This window comes from Copidosoma floridanum, unplaced genomic scaffold, assembly GCF_036245765.1.
Source record: "Copidosoma floridanum isolate Cflo_tuat_1 unplaced genomic scaffold, Cflo_Japanese_pri ptg000024l, whole genome shotgun sequence".
NCBI classification, from domain to species: domain Eukaryota; kingdom Metazoa; phylum Arthropoda; class Insecta; order Hymenoptera; family Encyrtidae; genus Copidosoma; species Copidosoma floridanum.
The window spans coordinates 1,715,681-1,729,254 of NW_028321901.1; the positions used below are offsets into that span (position 1 = coordinate 1,715,681).

Below are 13,574 nucleotides of genomic sequence, written 5' to 3' on the forward strand. Positions count from 1 at the left end.
AGGCTAATAGTTGGTTTCAGTATTGCGTTGGTTGTGTGGAGCCAAAATTTCGATGATATTTTCACGAATCGTTTAAAGACTGATAAGGTTGCATTGAATTTTTGATTTTTGCATCAATTTTACTGATTGATTATTTGAGTCGTTACGTCAATATCAAAGAGCTAGGTGTGACGCTATTTATTTCGTCTCAATTTAACGTAGTCAGAAAAAAATTTTTTGTCATTAGGGTTGTAGCAGTAAGAAATATTATCGCGATTGTACATGTTGAGATCGTTATAGTCAACTTGTGTTGATTATATTATTTATTGTTAAAAGTTATTGAAAATATGAAAAAATTTCTTGTCTTTTTTTTTTGTATACTGATAAATTTGGTTTTGCTCTAGAATGTAACTGCTAAGCAAGGTATATATGTGAATTCTGATGCTACATGGTAAAGTAAGTATTACTGTATAATGCTTTTTCATTTTCTTTGCTTTTAAAGCTACTCGTAAAGCACCGGCAAACGATTTTGGTACGTTAGTTATCATGTTCACCCTGAATCCTTTGGGTAGGCCTCGCATGAATGCCTCACGGCCAACAATTTCTAGATGTAACTTGGAATCAGGCTGTTAGTTTCCAGAAATGTTGTTGGAAGCAGCCTCTGTTTCAGCTGCTTTAGTGCCTCGATTAATAAGTTGGGAAATTCTCTCGTGAAAATCGCGAATAGTATCTCCCTGTTTTATTTTAGAATTATAAACGTTGGTGATGTATTGAGCGTAAGTTTTAGAAGGAGCAAAGTGTGCCTTCAAATGATTTATAAGATCGTCTAATGTATTTATTGTTAATCCGTCTAGACAACTTCTTGCTCTACCTTTTAGCATGGAAATGACTGTTCTTAAAAACATAGGCTCTTCCACGTTTGAAATAAAGGACCTACCATTTTTAATATTTTGTAAGAAATCTTTGAGAGGTTTATTTTGACCACTATTAATTGGATTGTGTAATGCAGCTTGACTTATACGTATGGCTGAATTGTTTGGTGCTACGTTACGTGATAATTCAAGGAATTCTAGTGATTTTTTGGCTTTCCTTGCCCTATAATATTGTTCGAGTAACTGTTTTCTTTAAGCTACATCTGCTATTCTGCTTGTATCCCCAAGAGCTTAATCCTTCAAATAAAAAAAAATTTTTGAAAATACATAAAGAAAGACAATGAAGAAATTTAGAATAACGAATAAAACAAAAGGCTTAGTTTGCCACAAAACGAAATGCCTATTTGTTACGTCTGAGCTTCTATAAGTAATAGGGGGATTTTGTAGATTCGTTTTACAAACAAATAAATTTAATTTTTGTTCGTCAAAAACCAGGCGTCGGCTTAAAGGCTTTATTTGGTTTTACTTACAGTACATTTTTCTCTGAAATTATTGACTCAGTGTTGTGGTGTTAGATTTCAATGAGCGATATGTATGGAGTGGTGTACTCTAAGGTGGCGTTGACTGTTAGATGTTGAATCTTATGTCATACGGTAGTAGCGTATCTAATTCGTCTTTTTATCTCACGTCCTTGTTATGTACTTTGTCATACAGTGTTTATTTTATTTTTCCTCGATATTTTGTTTATTAATGAAGGTACAAATTATGTGTCAATCAATTAGAATTATTAGATCTTGAAGTTTTATGTAATTCAGCAAGTGAATTGTTTTTAATTCAGGAAAAAGTAATTTAATCAACAACCAAGTTACGCCTTATATGATGATTCAACACATTTAGAAAAGCCAGAAAAAGTTAACTTTACAAACAATATAAATAATGAAATTCTCGATTTGCACTCAGAATGTTATACAATTTATAGTTTTCTCAACTTAACTTACTTCTATGATTGTTAGTTAGCTGTTGCTTGCGTGCACGCAGTTGCAAGATCTTACAAGGTTATCCACAACGATGTTTCTTATCTTACACTTGTGGCGATGACAATAATTAGGCTTCTGCTTTGAACGTTGGAACCCAAGTCGACGGTCTTTTCTTTCTTGTTTCTCCTTGATTTACTTTTAGGCAAATTTACAGTGGCCTGATTCACTTGAGCTTTTCTCACATAGCTTAGCCACCGAACTAACTCTTACATCCGTTCAACAGACGCAACAGAACTTACTCCCCATTTTTTATAGTTACTTCAGAGCACTTGATGAAAGAAAAAAGGCAAATATTGTTATGTGTGACGAGTTTTTTTACTTTTCCGTTTAAGGAAGATGTGTCAGAATGGTGATCCAAACGACAAATTAGAGCTTAACCTAATTACTCTCGATAAACACGAGCACAGTCATAGTGAAATATATTCACAGTAACTGATAGTTCAAAATGCTGATTTTTTAAATAATGTATTAAGTACGTGTTGCGGTCGAAATTGTGTATGTTGTTTCTTGTGTACGTCTGCAGTTAAGAATGATAAAATTGTTGATTCATTACATTATTTACTTTACTGATGTAATTTTGTAAGATAAGCGTTTTATAAAATGGTTTGAGGTCTTACGCGTAGTTTGAGTTTTCTGACGGTAGCTTGTATTAAAGGAAGTAAATTATGTGTCGCGCGATTGCAGAATTATTTTTACCGCTCTATGGTTTGAGATCACTGAGCTGTTATTTTTTATAATTCAAAAACCTTACTCTGTGCTTTTGAGTAATAAATATAAGGCGTATGACATGGAATGTCACATTACCAGTGTCAAAATTTTGGTCATATCTATAAACGCTATTATTAATTTCTTTTATTGATACAATTATTGTCATTATCATCAGCAGCATAATATTTCCAACCATAATCATTATTTATAGAAATAATATGACTGTCATTATCAACAGTAATCTTATTATTATGATTTTCACTTATAATTATTGTTTTTAATATTGAGAATAGTTTTATAACAATTTTTCTTACTAACAGTGTTTCTATCACCAAAATAATCATTAATTACTATTATTATTGTATTTACTATAACTACTTTTACTATTGTTATTGAGCATAAGGCGTACTCTAATAGCAGCGGATGGATTAATAAATAATCAGTGAACTCAAATGGTTATACTGCTAACTTCTGTTTATTATTAAACGACGTTTCAACCCGTACAAAAACAAGTTTTAAGGCCCTCATCAGGTTCAAATACAATCTACAGAAGAATTACAATTAACTATTAGTATTGATAAAATATACAATAAAATTTCACTTCGGCGCTGAATTAAAACTTACAATTGACCGATCAAATGGGTCACGTTCAGGCAACGCACTAGATGTTATTATTGCGAATACAAATATGTGAAGTTTGCAAGCGCTTATATAGCTTAAATTTTCTATGTATTAGAATGTAAATATACATTGTGATAATGAATACAAATGCTGACCCTATCTATAAGTCAATAAGTGTGGCTACTAAGATATCAAAATACTAAACGCGAGAAGTACAAAGTAGTACTGTACAGTTGTACTTCTCGCGTTTAGTATTTCAATATCTTAGTAGCCACACTTATTGACTTATAGATAGGGACAGCATTTGTATTCATTATCACAATGTTTATTTACATTCTAATACATAGACAATTTACGCTATACAAGCACTTGCAAACTTAACATATTTGTATACGCAATAATAACATCTAGTGCGTTGCCTGATGCGACCCGTTTAATCGGTCAATTGTAAGTTTCAATTTAGCGCTGAAGTAAAATTTTATTGTATATTTTATTAATAGTAAAAGTGAATTGTAATTCTTGTGTAGATTTTATTTTAACCTAATGAGGGCCTTGAGACTTGTTTCTGTATGGGCTGAAACATCGTTCAATAATAAACAGAAGTTAGCAGTAGAACCATTTGAGTTCCTGATAATTTACCATTATTATTGTCATTAATATGTTTATTATTGTCTTTATTACTATTTTTATATTTTTGATTAACATGATCATCTTGGTTACTATAATCATGATAATAGTTAGCATCGTTACCATTTGAATAGATGATATCAACATTTGTCATCCTTAAAATTGTTATTTTTGTAAGTATCTGTATTTTTATCCTTATTACCCTGTATAATTGTCGTTATTGTTATAATAAAAGAGAAATTATAAATATTACCATCCTTTTAACTATTAGTATTATTACTGTCACAGGTCTGAGCATCATTTTATTACTGTTATTATTATAATTATTATTATTATTATTATTATTAAAATTCGTACTATCATCATCAACATCATCATCATTATCATCATCATCATCATCATCATCATCATCATCATCATCGTCATTATCATCATTATCATTATTATCATCATCATCATCATTATCATCATCACCATCATCATCATCATCATCATCATTATCATCATCATCATCATCGTTATCATTATCATCATCATCATCATCATCATCATCAGCATCATCATCATCATCATCATCATCATCATCATCATCATCATCATCATCATCATCATCATCATCATCATCATCATCATCATCATCATCATCATCATTATCATCATAATCATCATCATCATTATCATCATCATCATCATCATCATCATCATCATTATTGTATTTATAACCATTTTAATTATTATTATTATTCAGATTATGTTATCATTACTATCATAAGTATTGTCATCAATATCACAATACTTGTCACAATTATTATTATTATCACCATTATTAACATCATTATCATTATTATCAACATTATTATCTCTATTTTACATTATTTTATTATTGTTTATTTTATAATTAATATGGTCATCATAATCATTACTATCATCATCGTCATTTTAACAATCATTTTTAATATCATCACAATAATCGTTATTATTTTTATCATTACCATTTCTACCATAATGATCATTATCATTTTCAGTGTTATCATCATCATCATTATCATTGTTATGACAATAATTATTATTTAAATGATTCTTTTTATAATTATGCTACTACTGTCATTGTCTTTTTGATTACATTCTACATAAATTTTATTATAATAATCATTATTCTTGTCATCCTTATAAAAAATATTATCATTTTTGTTAAGAACGTATCCATGTCAACATTATAATCATTTTAATCATTACTTTTAATATAACTTTTATTGTTATTATTTGTATTACTATTATTATTACCTTTATTATTACTATCATTTTTATAATGACAATAAAAATAGTAATTCTTACATCTACTACAGATATTATGATTAATATTGTCTTTTTAATTGTCACTCAAATTTTTTGTATTAACATTATTTTTACTATAACTAATCATTTTTACTATCATTAACATTCTTATCACTATGCTTGTTATTTTAATAACTTGTATGAGCCAAATTATAATTTTTTTAATTTTTTTAATTTTTATCCTATTTGTTATTACTATCTTTATTATTAAAATCGTCATTATTTTAATAAGCATTACATCTGGTTTTATCGTTATTGTCATAGCCAACGTTATCATCATTATCTTTATTATTATTCTTACCATTAATATCATCATTTTCATCAATATCATTATCATCATTTTTACCATTATCTTTATCATCAACATTATCATCATCATTATCGCTGACTTTGTCATTATCATCAACATTGTCATTGTTATCATTATCGATATTATCACCATTATCATTAACATTGCCTTCATTATCAACATTGTCATTCTTAGAATTATTAAAAGTATCGACATTACTGTTATTTACATTATCTCCGTTACGTCTATTAATAACGTTATAATGATCCATATCACCTGTATTTATATTTTTGTCTTTATCATAATTATGATTACTTGTACTTTTAATTAAATGATAACTATTTTCCTATTATTAATATTATCATTCAAATTATTGTTATTACATTAATTATTTAAAAGCCCTTTTAAATCATTATTATTGCCGTTATTATTGACATCAATGTTATTAATATTATGATAATAGCAATTAACACTACCGCTGTTATTATTATTAACATTGTTATTTTTAATATCATTATCATTATTATCATCAGCATCATTATTAATATGATTATTACCGTCTTCATTATTATCATGATCATCATTATCATCATCATGATTCTTACTATATTGATTTATATCTCTATAATTATCATCATTATTTGTATTTTTATAGTCTTAATAAACGATACTACGACGATCATTATTATCATTTTTATTTAACTATATATGTGACTATTATTATAACTTTTGTTACTATAATTTTTAAATAGTTTTTAAAGGCATAATTGATATAATTCTAACCGTTATTACAAAAATTACTATTTTTGTTGTCGAAAACAGAAATATTTTGATTATTTTTACGTTTCTAATAATTATTACTACTTTTTTTTTGTAAAAATTTTTGATTGTCTTAGTATTATTACTGTTGGCCTTAATATTATTATCATTATAATCATTATTCTTATCTTTGTCATCAATATAACAATTATCATAATCATCATAATAATTATCATCAATTTCATTATTATTATTATTATTATTATTATTATTATCATTATTTTCATTACCATTATCATTATTTCCATTGCAATTTTAGTATACCATTATTATTATGACTTTTATTATTATTATTATTTTTTTTTTTTTCCGAGGTCGTCCAGAATGCTTTTATGCACTATAAAACGGTGTATGAACCCTCCCCTGTGTGAGACTCATTATGACCATACGCACTAAACTGGCAAGACCTTTCTCCTGGGACACCTGGCTCGGAATCTGCTTTTTCATTTACACTTCAAGCCGGGGCCACGGAGGCTTAGCCCCTGGTTTGGTCTTCCTGAAGTTTTTCGTTACCAACTTGTCTTCTAACTTTTGCGTCCTCTAGGATATTTCCTAGTTTCCATCATGCATCCACGCTGCTCTTCTCTGTTTACTTGGAGGGACGGAGTAAAATAATTAGCAGATGCTCCTCAGCGTGAGCCCTAACTGGGCCACCCCCAACAAAGGCGCAAAGAGCGCACCCACCGCAGAGCTTGAGGGGCAAAGACCTGGGCCACCGAGGTACAGCCGCTCATTGGTAGGACGGTGATATAGTGAAGCGGTTCTCAGGAGCCTGCCCGCATTCAAACGCTAACGCAAGCCCCCATACCACACACAAACCACCCCGTGACCATACCCTAGAAGCCTAGCTAGAAAAAAGAAAATAAAAGAAAGAGGGCAGTGGAAGCGAAGCACCCAAAAGCATGGGCCACCCGGCCGCAGCCGCTTTTCAGTAGATAGGTGATAAAGCGAAGTGGTTTAAGGAAGTCTGCAAGCGCTTAAGCACCCATGCAGGCCCCCATTCCGCACACCAACCACCCCGTGGAGCCCGTACACCCCAGCGGCCCCGTCCCCAAATCCCTGCCACCACACCCCCCTGAGCCCCCCGGACACCGCAGCAAAAACACAACCCCATGCCCCCCTGATGGCACTGGATCCACACTCGCACCATCTCCGCTCAGTCGCCCAGACAACCATCCTCCTTTTTGGCCCGAAGAACTGTATGTTTGTATTGGGCTACTGCAGTCCACCTTTTTTTGTTGACTAGCATTTTATCTATGACGTTGTCAGGATTGAAAGTTTCGATCCTTTCCTGCAGCACGTTTCGGTCGGCTTGCCACTTGATGCAGTCAAAGAACGAATGTTCTGCGTCATCTTTGTGTAGCCATAGTACTTGCAAGCAGCCGTCTGTGTTTTCCACATCTTGCTGAGGTATGAGTGGAAATACCCGTGATTTAAAAGGAATTGGGTAAGGTAGTAATCTACTTCTACGTGTTTTTGCTCAGTCTATTCCTTCACATTTTTTATTAGGCGTGCCGTATATCTACCTTTAGTTTCTTCTTGCCATCTATGATGCCAACGTTCCCAGGTTATTTCCCGGGCATTTTTTTTGGCCTCTATTCTTGCTAGATCCTGCTCCGTGAGATGCTTTAATCATCTTTTCCTCGCAAGGAGGTCGATGGGGATTACGTCCGCAATCACCATTATCGCAGACTCTGAGACTGTGCGATAGGCGCAGGCTATCCATAAGGCTCCTATTTTTCGATCTTGGCCAATTTTCACTCTGTTTTTTTCGACGTTCATCTCATCTCCCTATATCTCAGCCCCGTACAAAATAATAGACTGGGCCGTAGACATAAGGAGCCTGCGTTTTGCAGGCTTTGGACCTTTGACGTTTAGCAAGATTCAACTTAATGCTGCTACTCTAGCGGCTGCCTTGTTTACTGCTTGCCTAAGGTGGCTCCAAACTGTGAGCTTTCTATCCAGCGTCACCCCTAGGTATTTTACGGCATCCTTTGTCATTACTTTTTTTTCTTGTACCTTGAGGGGGATAATGATATCTATCTCTTTTGTCGTCAATAGTACCATCTTTGTTTTCCCTGCTGCAATTTTGAGTCCGTGGTTCTCCATCCATGGAGTCACTCTCCGCATAACCTGGTTAAGTCGTATCTGGACGAGTTCCATCGTGCGTTCGACGATCACTACAGCAGCATTGTCAGCGTATCCCACCAAGAACATCCCCTCTGGCATTTCCTGGCAGAGAAGTCCGTCGTATGACACGTTCCAGAAATCGGATCCAAGTATGGATCCCTCGAATGCCCCTGCAGTTATCTTCTTCTTTGTTTCGCCTTTTGTTGTCGTATAGGTCAAGAAGCGGTCCTTGAGATTATCTCTCAGTACTCTCAGGAGATAGTCCAGTGTTCTGAATGTGTATTTCAGAGCATGAAGCATGTCCTTTCATCTTGCTGAGTTGAAAGCATTCTTTACATCCAAGGTCACCAGAAAAATAAGAGGTCTCACTCCATGGCATATGTCTCGAGTGTTCTAAACTGCTTTTACTACTTCTTCTACTGCTCCTATGGTAGACTTTACTTTCCTGAATCCATACTGCTTGTTGGATAAGTCTCCCACATTTTGTATGGCCTGTAGAAGACGGGCCTTAAGCAGCTTTTCGTATAACTTTCCAGGCGTGTCCAGCATGCATAACGTCTTGAAAGATGACGGAGAGTTAGAGGCTCCCCCTTGCCTTTATCCATCAATACTAGCCGTCCGTTTTTCCAGGGGGTTGGTCCACAACCCCTTCCACAAACATACATTGTATAGGTTTAAGAGCAGCTGTGGATGTTTTGCCACTACTGTCTTAATGACTTTTGCTGGTATACCATCTAGTCCAGGAGTTTTCCTGTTTTCAAGCAATCCAGCTGCTAGCTCTAGTTCCTTCTGGGTAAAATTATTATGATTGTTATTACTATTATCATTACAATCATTATTCTCATCATAAATGATGAAATTACTGTCATCTTTTTAATTATAATCTTAATTAACTTTATAAATATCATCATCATTATTATCATCATTCTAAAAGTTATCACCGTTTTAATTGAAAATAGTACGATCGCCTGTAATATCATTATAATCAGAATCATTTTTAAGATAACTGTTATTGTTGTAGTCAGTATTGTTATCATATAAGCCTCTATTTTCGCTATCACTTATATAATAACTATAGAATTCATGATTCTTACAAGTATCATTGATAATATTATAAACATTATCTATGTTATTGACATCATTAATTATATTATTAACTTTACTTTGAATTTCATTGCTTTTATTATTATTAGAAGCATCCATATTTCTATCCTTATTATTTTCATAGCCTCCATGTGCAACATTTTTCATAAATTTTATTATTCGAATTCTCATAATCAACATCATTACTTCTTTATAATTATTATAGTTATCATTTTTTTTAATTATTCATATCGTTATTATTACCATTATTATTACAATCGATATAATCATCATTATCATCATCATCATCATCGTCATTATCGTCATCATCATCATCATCATTATCATCATTATCATCATCATCATGATAACTATTTACACGTTCATCGTTATAACCATTACTTAAATAATCACAGTTATTATTGTAATCACTAACATCAGAATAATTATTATTGTTTTTCGTATCGTTTTAATAAATGTTTTTTTGTGAGTCTTATTCTTAATTCGTGTTACTGTCGTTATTATAGTTATTATTTGTAATACTAACTATAGTTTTATCACTATCGTTATCACAATTTCTATTACCACTTACGCCATAATTATTATCACTATCGCATCCAGTATCATGATTATTATAACAACTATCATGATCTTAAATATTTTTATCATCATTGCTACTATTATCATCATTATTATCATGAATGTTATCTTTTTTTAACATCATCACTATCATGGTTATAACTATCATAATTATCGTGGTCATTGTCATGATAATTCTTATACTTTTTGTTACTATTATTGCTGTCATATTATCACTACTATCAGCATTTAATGTAAACATTACAATTATTGATAGTATTCTAATTCTTCTCTCGTTTATTTTATGTTTATTCTAATTATTAGTATTATTATAATTATTATATTTATGATCATTCAAACTTATATTACTTACATGATCATAACTATTATTAACATTTTTATTATAATTATTACCATCATCATCCTTGTTATTATCATATTTATCGTTATAATTAATATTTTTTACAACATCATTATCTGTATTTTTATTATTATTATCATTACTATAAACATCATCATCATCATTATTAATATTATTGTAGACGCCATCCGTATTCTCATTATCATTGTCATTGTAGTCAATTTCATTGTTAATATCATTGTTGTCGTTTTTGTCAACATAATTTATTTAATTATTATAATAATCTTAACTATCGTTTATATCTATATCATTATTACTAGTATTATTGTCATTATTATTATTTTTGTTATTTTTTTTACCATAATTATTATTATTTCTGGTACTTCTTAAAATATTTTTCTTGTAATTATTACTGTTATTTTTATTGTTACTTCTATATTTGCTTTTTTTACTGTTGTTATTCTCATCATGATTAGCAAAACTATCGCTGTTACTTTAATTTTAATCGACATTACCATTTTTATAATAAACATGATCATCATTATTGTCATTATTCTTGTCATCATAATTATCATTATTATTATAAACATTATGATAATAATAATTTCCATTCTTATTACTATTATAAGAAGCATTACAATTAATATTTTTATATTCATTGTCAGTAATATCATTACAATTAGGAGTTCTATTATTATCATTACAATAGTTCTTATCATAATTAGCATTCGCATCATTACCATTATTATTATTGTTGTCATCATTATCATTATCATCATCATTAATATTGTTATTGTTATTATCATCATAATTATTATTATTATTGTTTTCATTATTATGATAATTATTATAATTATCTTTATCTTTACTCTTATTACCATCATGATCATTATAATGATTATCATCAATATAAGTATTATTGTTATTATTTTTATTTTGTAGAACTGATACTGACACCCTAATATAATCAGTTTGTTCGCTTAGGAAAAATTGTTAATAATCTGTATAGGAGATTGGGGGCATAACCAGATACTTTTTGTTAAGCTTTCTTGGAAGGCGCTTTATACGTAGTTTTACCCACTTCTATCTGTTTTTTGTCACATCAATGACTTTTTCAAAATTAAATGGTCATATTTTTTATATTTTTTCATTGAAGCTGCAGTGTATATAAATAATTGTTTACTTTGACTTAGCTACATGCAGTAAAATTTTTTTTATTTATAATTACTTCTTATATTTTGTTTTTTTACGTCTTTTAAAAATATATGTTTGTATAATGGCTTGGATCTTTTTTGGTGGGAATTTTTGTTTGAATTTGATTTATTACCTACAACTAATGTGTTGGATTGTATGTCTTAAGAAATTCTTTAGAAAGACTATTATGAAATATAATGGTCATCAACAATAAGACGTTTATAAGTTCTTCTATTGTTTCTGCGACAGTGTGTTGGATAGCTACTATTATCAATGAATGTTATATCTTGAAAAGATTTCAGATAATCTCTAGATTATTGTTTATTTTTTTAACACAAATTTTCACATGTTTTATAAATTATACGTTTCATTACTAAATGAGGTAAATAAGGACTTACTCTCAGATCAGTATCTCAGTAATAATATATTCATTTACTTCTTCCACAGAATGAATAGTTTCATTTTTATTTAACGTAATAAAATTGTGTACGAGGAAAACCATGATCTTAAAATTAAATCTAATGAACGTAAGCTGCAATGAGACCGAATAACTATTTTTCAACAATTAAATTCCTAAAAGCATCTTTTTATATAAAAAATCTGGGGAATTGAATCTGGCCTATCACTTACATACTGATGACCCATGAGATCATTATGTTATTATATCCTTGTAAAATAACATGTCATAGCAATAAACAAATTTGGTTTTCCATGTACTCTAGTATTTGTCTTAGCGTCTTGGTAGTTTAAGATCATATTTCTACGTAATCCGATAAAATTAGAAGTAAGAATCATTATTTTTATGATTGACTGAGGATTTTTTCACATTAAGATGACATTATCGGCTTATCCTTACTAAGATTCCCCTTTCATTTTTTTCTGGTGTTAAATCTTTTGAATTTTTATTTCGAATAACAGAATAGGATTCAGAAATTTCTTCATAAACAGTTGTTGTGAAAATCACATTAAGTTCATTACCTTTTTGTACGTTATAACGATCAAGATAAATTACTTTCTCAGTGATGGAAACTTAATTTGATGTAGTTAAGCTGATTTATCCATTATTTTGTAAATTGTACATCTTAACCTCCTCACCCATCATCATATAAAATTGTACACACATATTATTGTTGGTAACTACTTGATCTACTATTGCTCATGTGAAGTTCTGTTGCTTCTTCACCAACACAAAGAAAAAAATTTCCAAAAGAAGGACTTCTGTTTGGTTGAGTTCTTAAAGTAATATTTATCTGATAATATATTATTATAGATACTTATAGATTTTTATAAATAAGAACTCTACTGCAGTGATGATGGAAGTAAGTCTAAATGCTTACTAACATATATTACATAATAACTACAGAGTACTTGTTAGGTTTGCAAGTTGTAGAACTTATGATATTGTAAGAGTTAAACTGCGATATAAATAATAAAGATTTGGTCACAGTGGTTTCTAGTTTCAAATGCAACAATAAAACAGTATGACTGAAATTGTCTGATAATCATAAAGTTATTGAATGCAGAAATGCAGAAATATTTTTCGACGGGAACTATGAAAATCTGTACTTACCTTCCTAACTTTTTACAATTTCCTCATCTTAAAAGTGCACCTACGCTGTTTGTCTAACACGATTTCCACGTTTTGTGTCACTTACCCTTTCTTTTTTAATCGCTGACAAAAATTATTAGAAATTTTTCTATTTTTCAATCGGTTATTAACAAGTCACAGTACAAGATACTTAACTTGTAGAGATACTATTAGATGCCGAATTGTTTAACGAATTGATTGGTATCCATAACTTATTTTCGACAAAAATGTCACTTATACCTTTTTTTCCGTTGGAGGAAAAATAAGAGACAGTGCATCTACCGGAATCACTGTTCTATTATGACAATAGATTTTGGTGTGTCAGAATAGGATAAGATCAAAGTGATACGAG

The 13,574-nt window shown here is 30.5% G+C and overlaps 1 protein-coding gene across 1 annotated transcript in view; it reads left to right on the top strand.

Annotated features, from left to right (window-relative positions):
- Positions 1–13,574, top strand: part of LOC106637206 (Talin_middle and talin-RS domain-containing protein rhea) — a 912,483-nt gene that overhangs the window by 645,513 nt on the left and 253,396 nt on the right. The gene's annotated exons all lie outside the window — the stretch shown is intronic.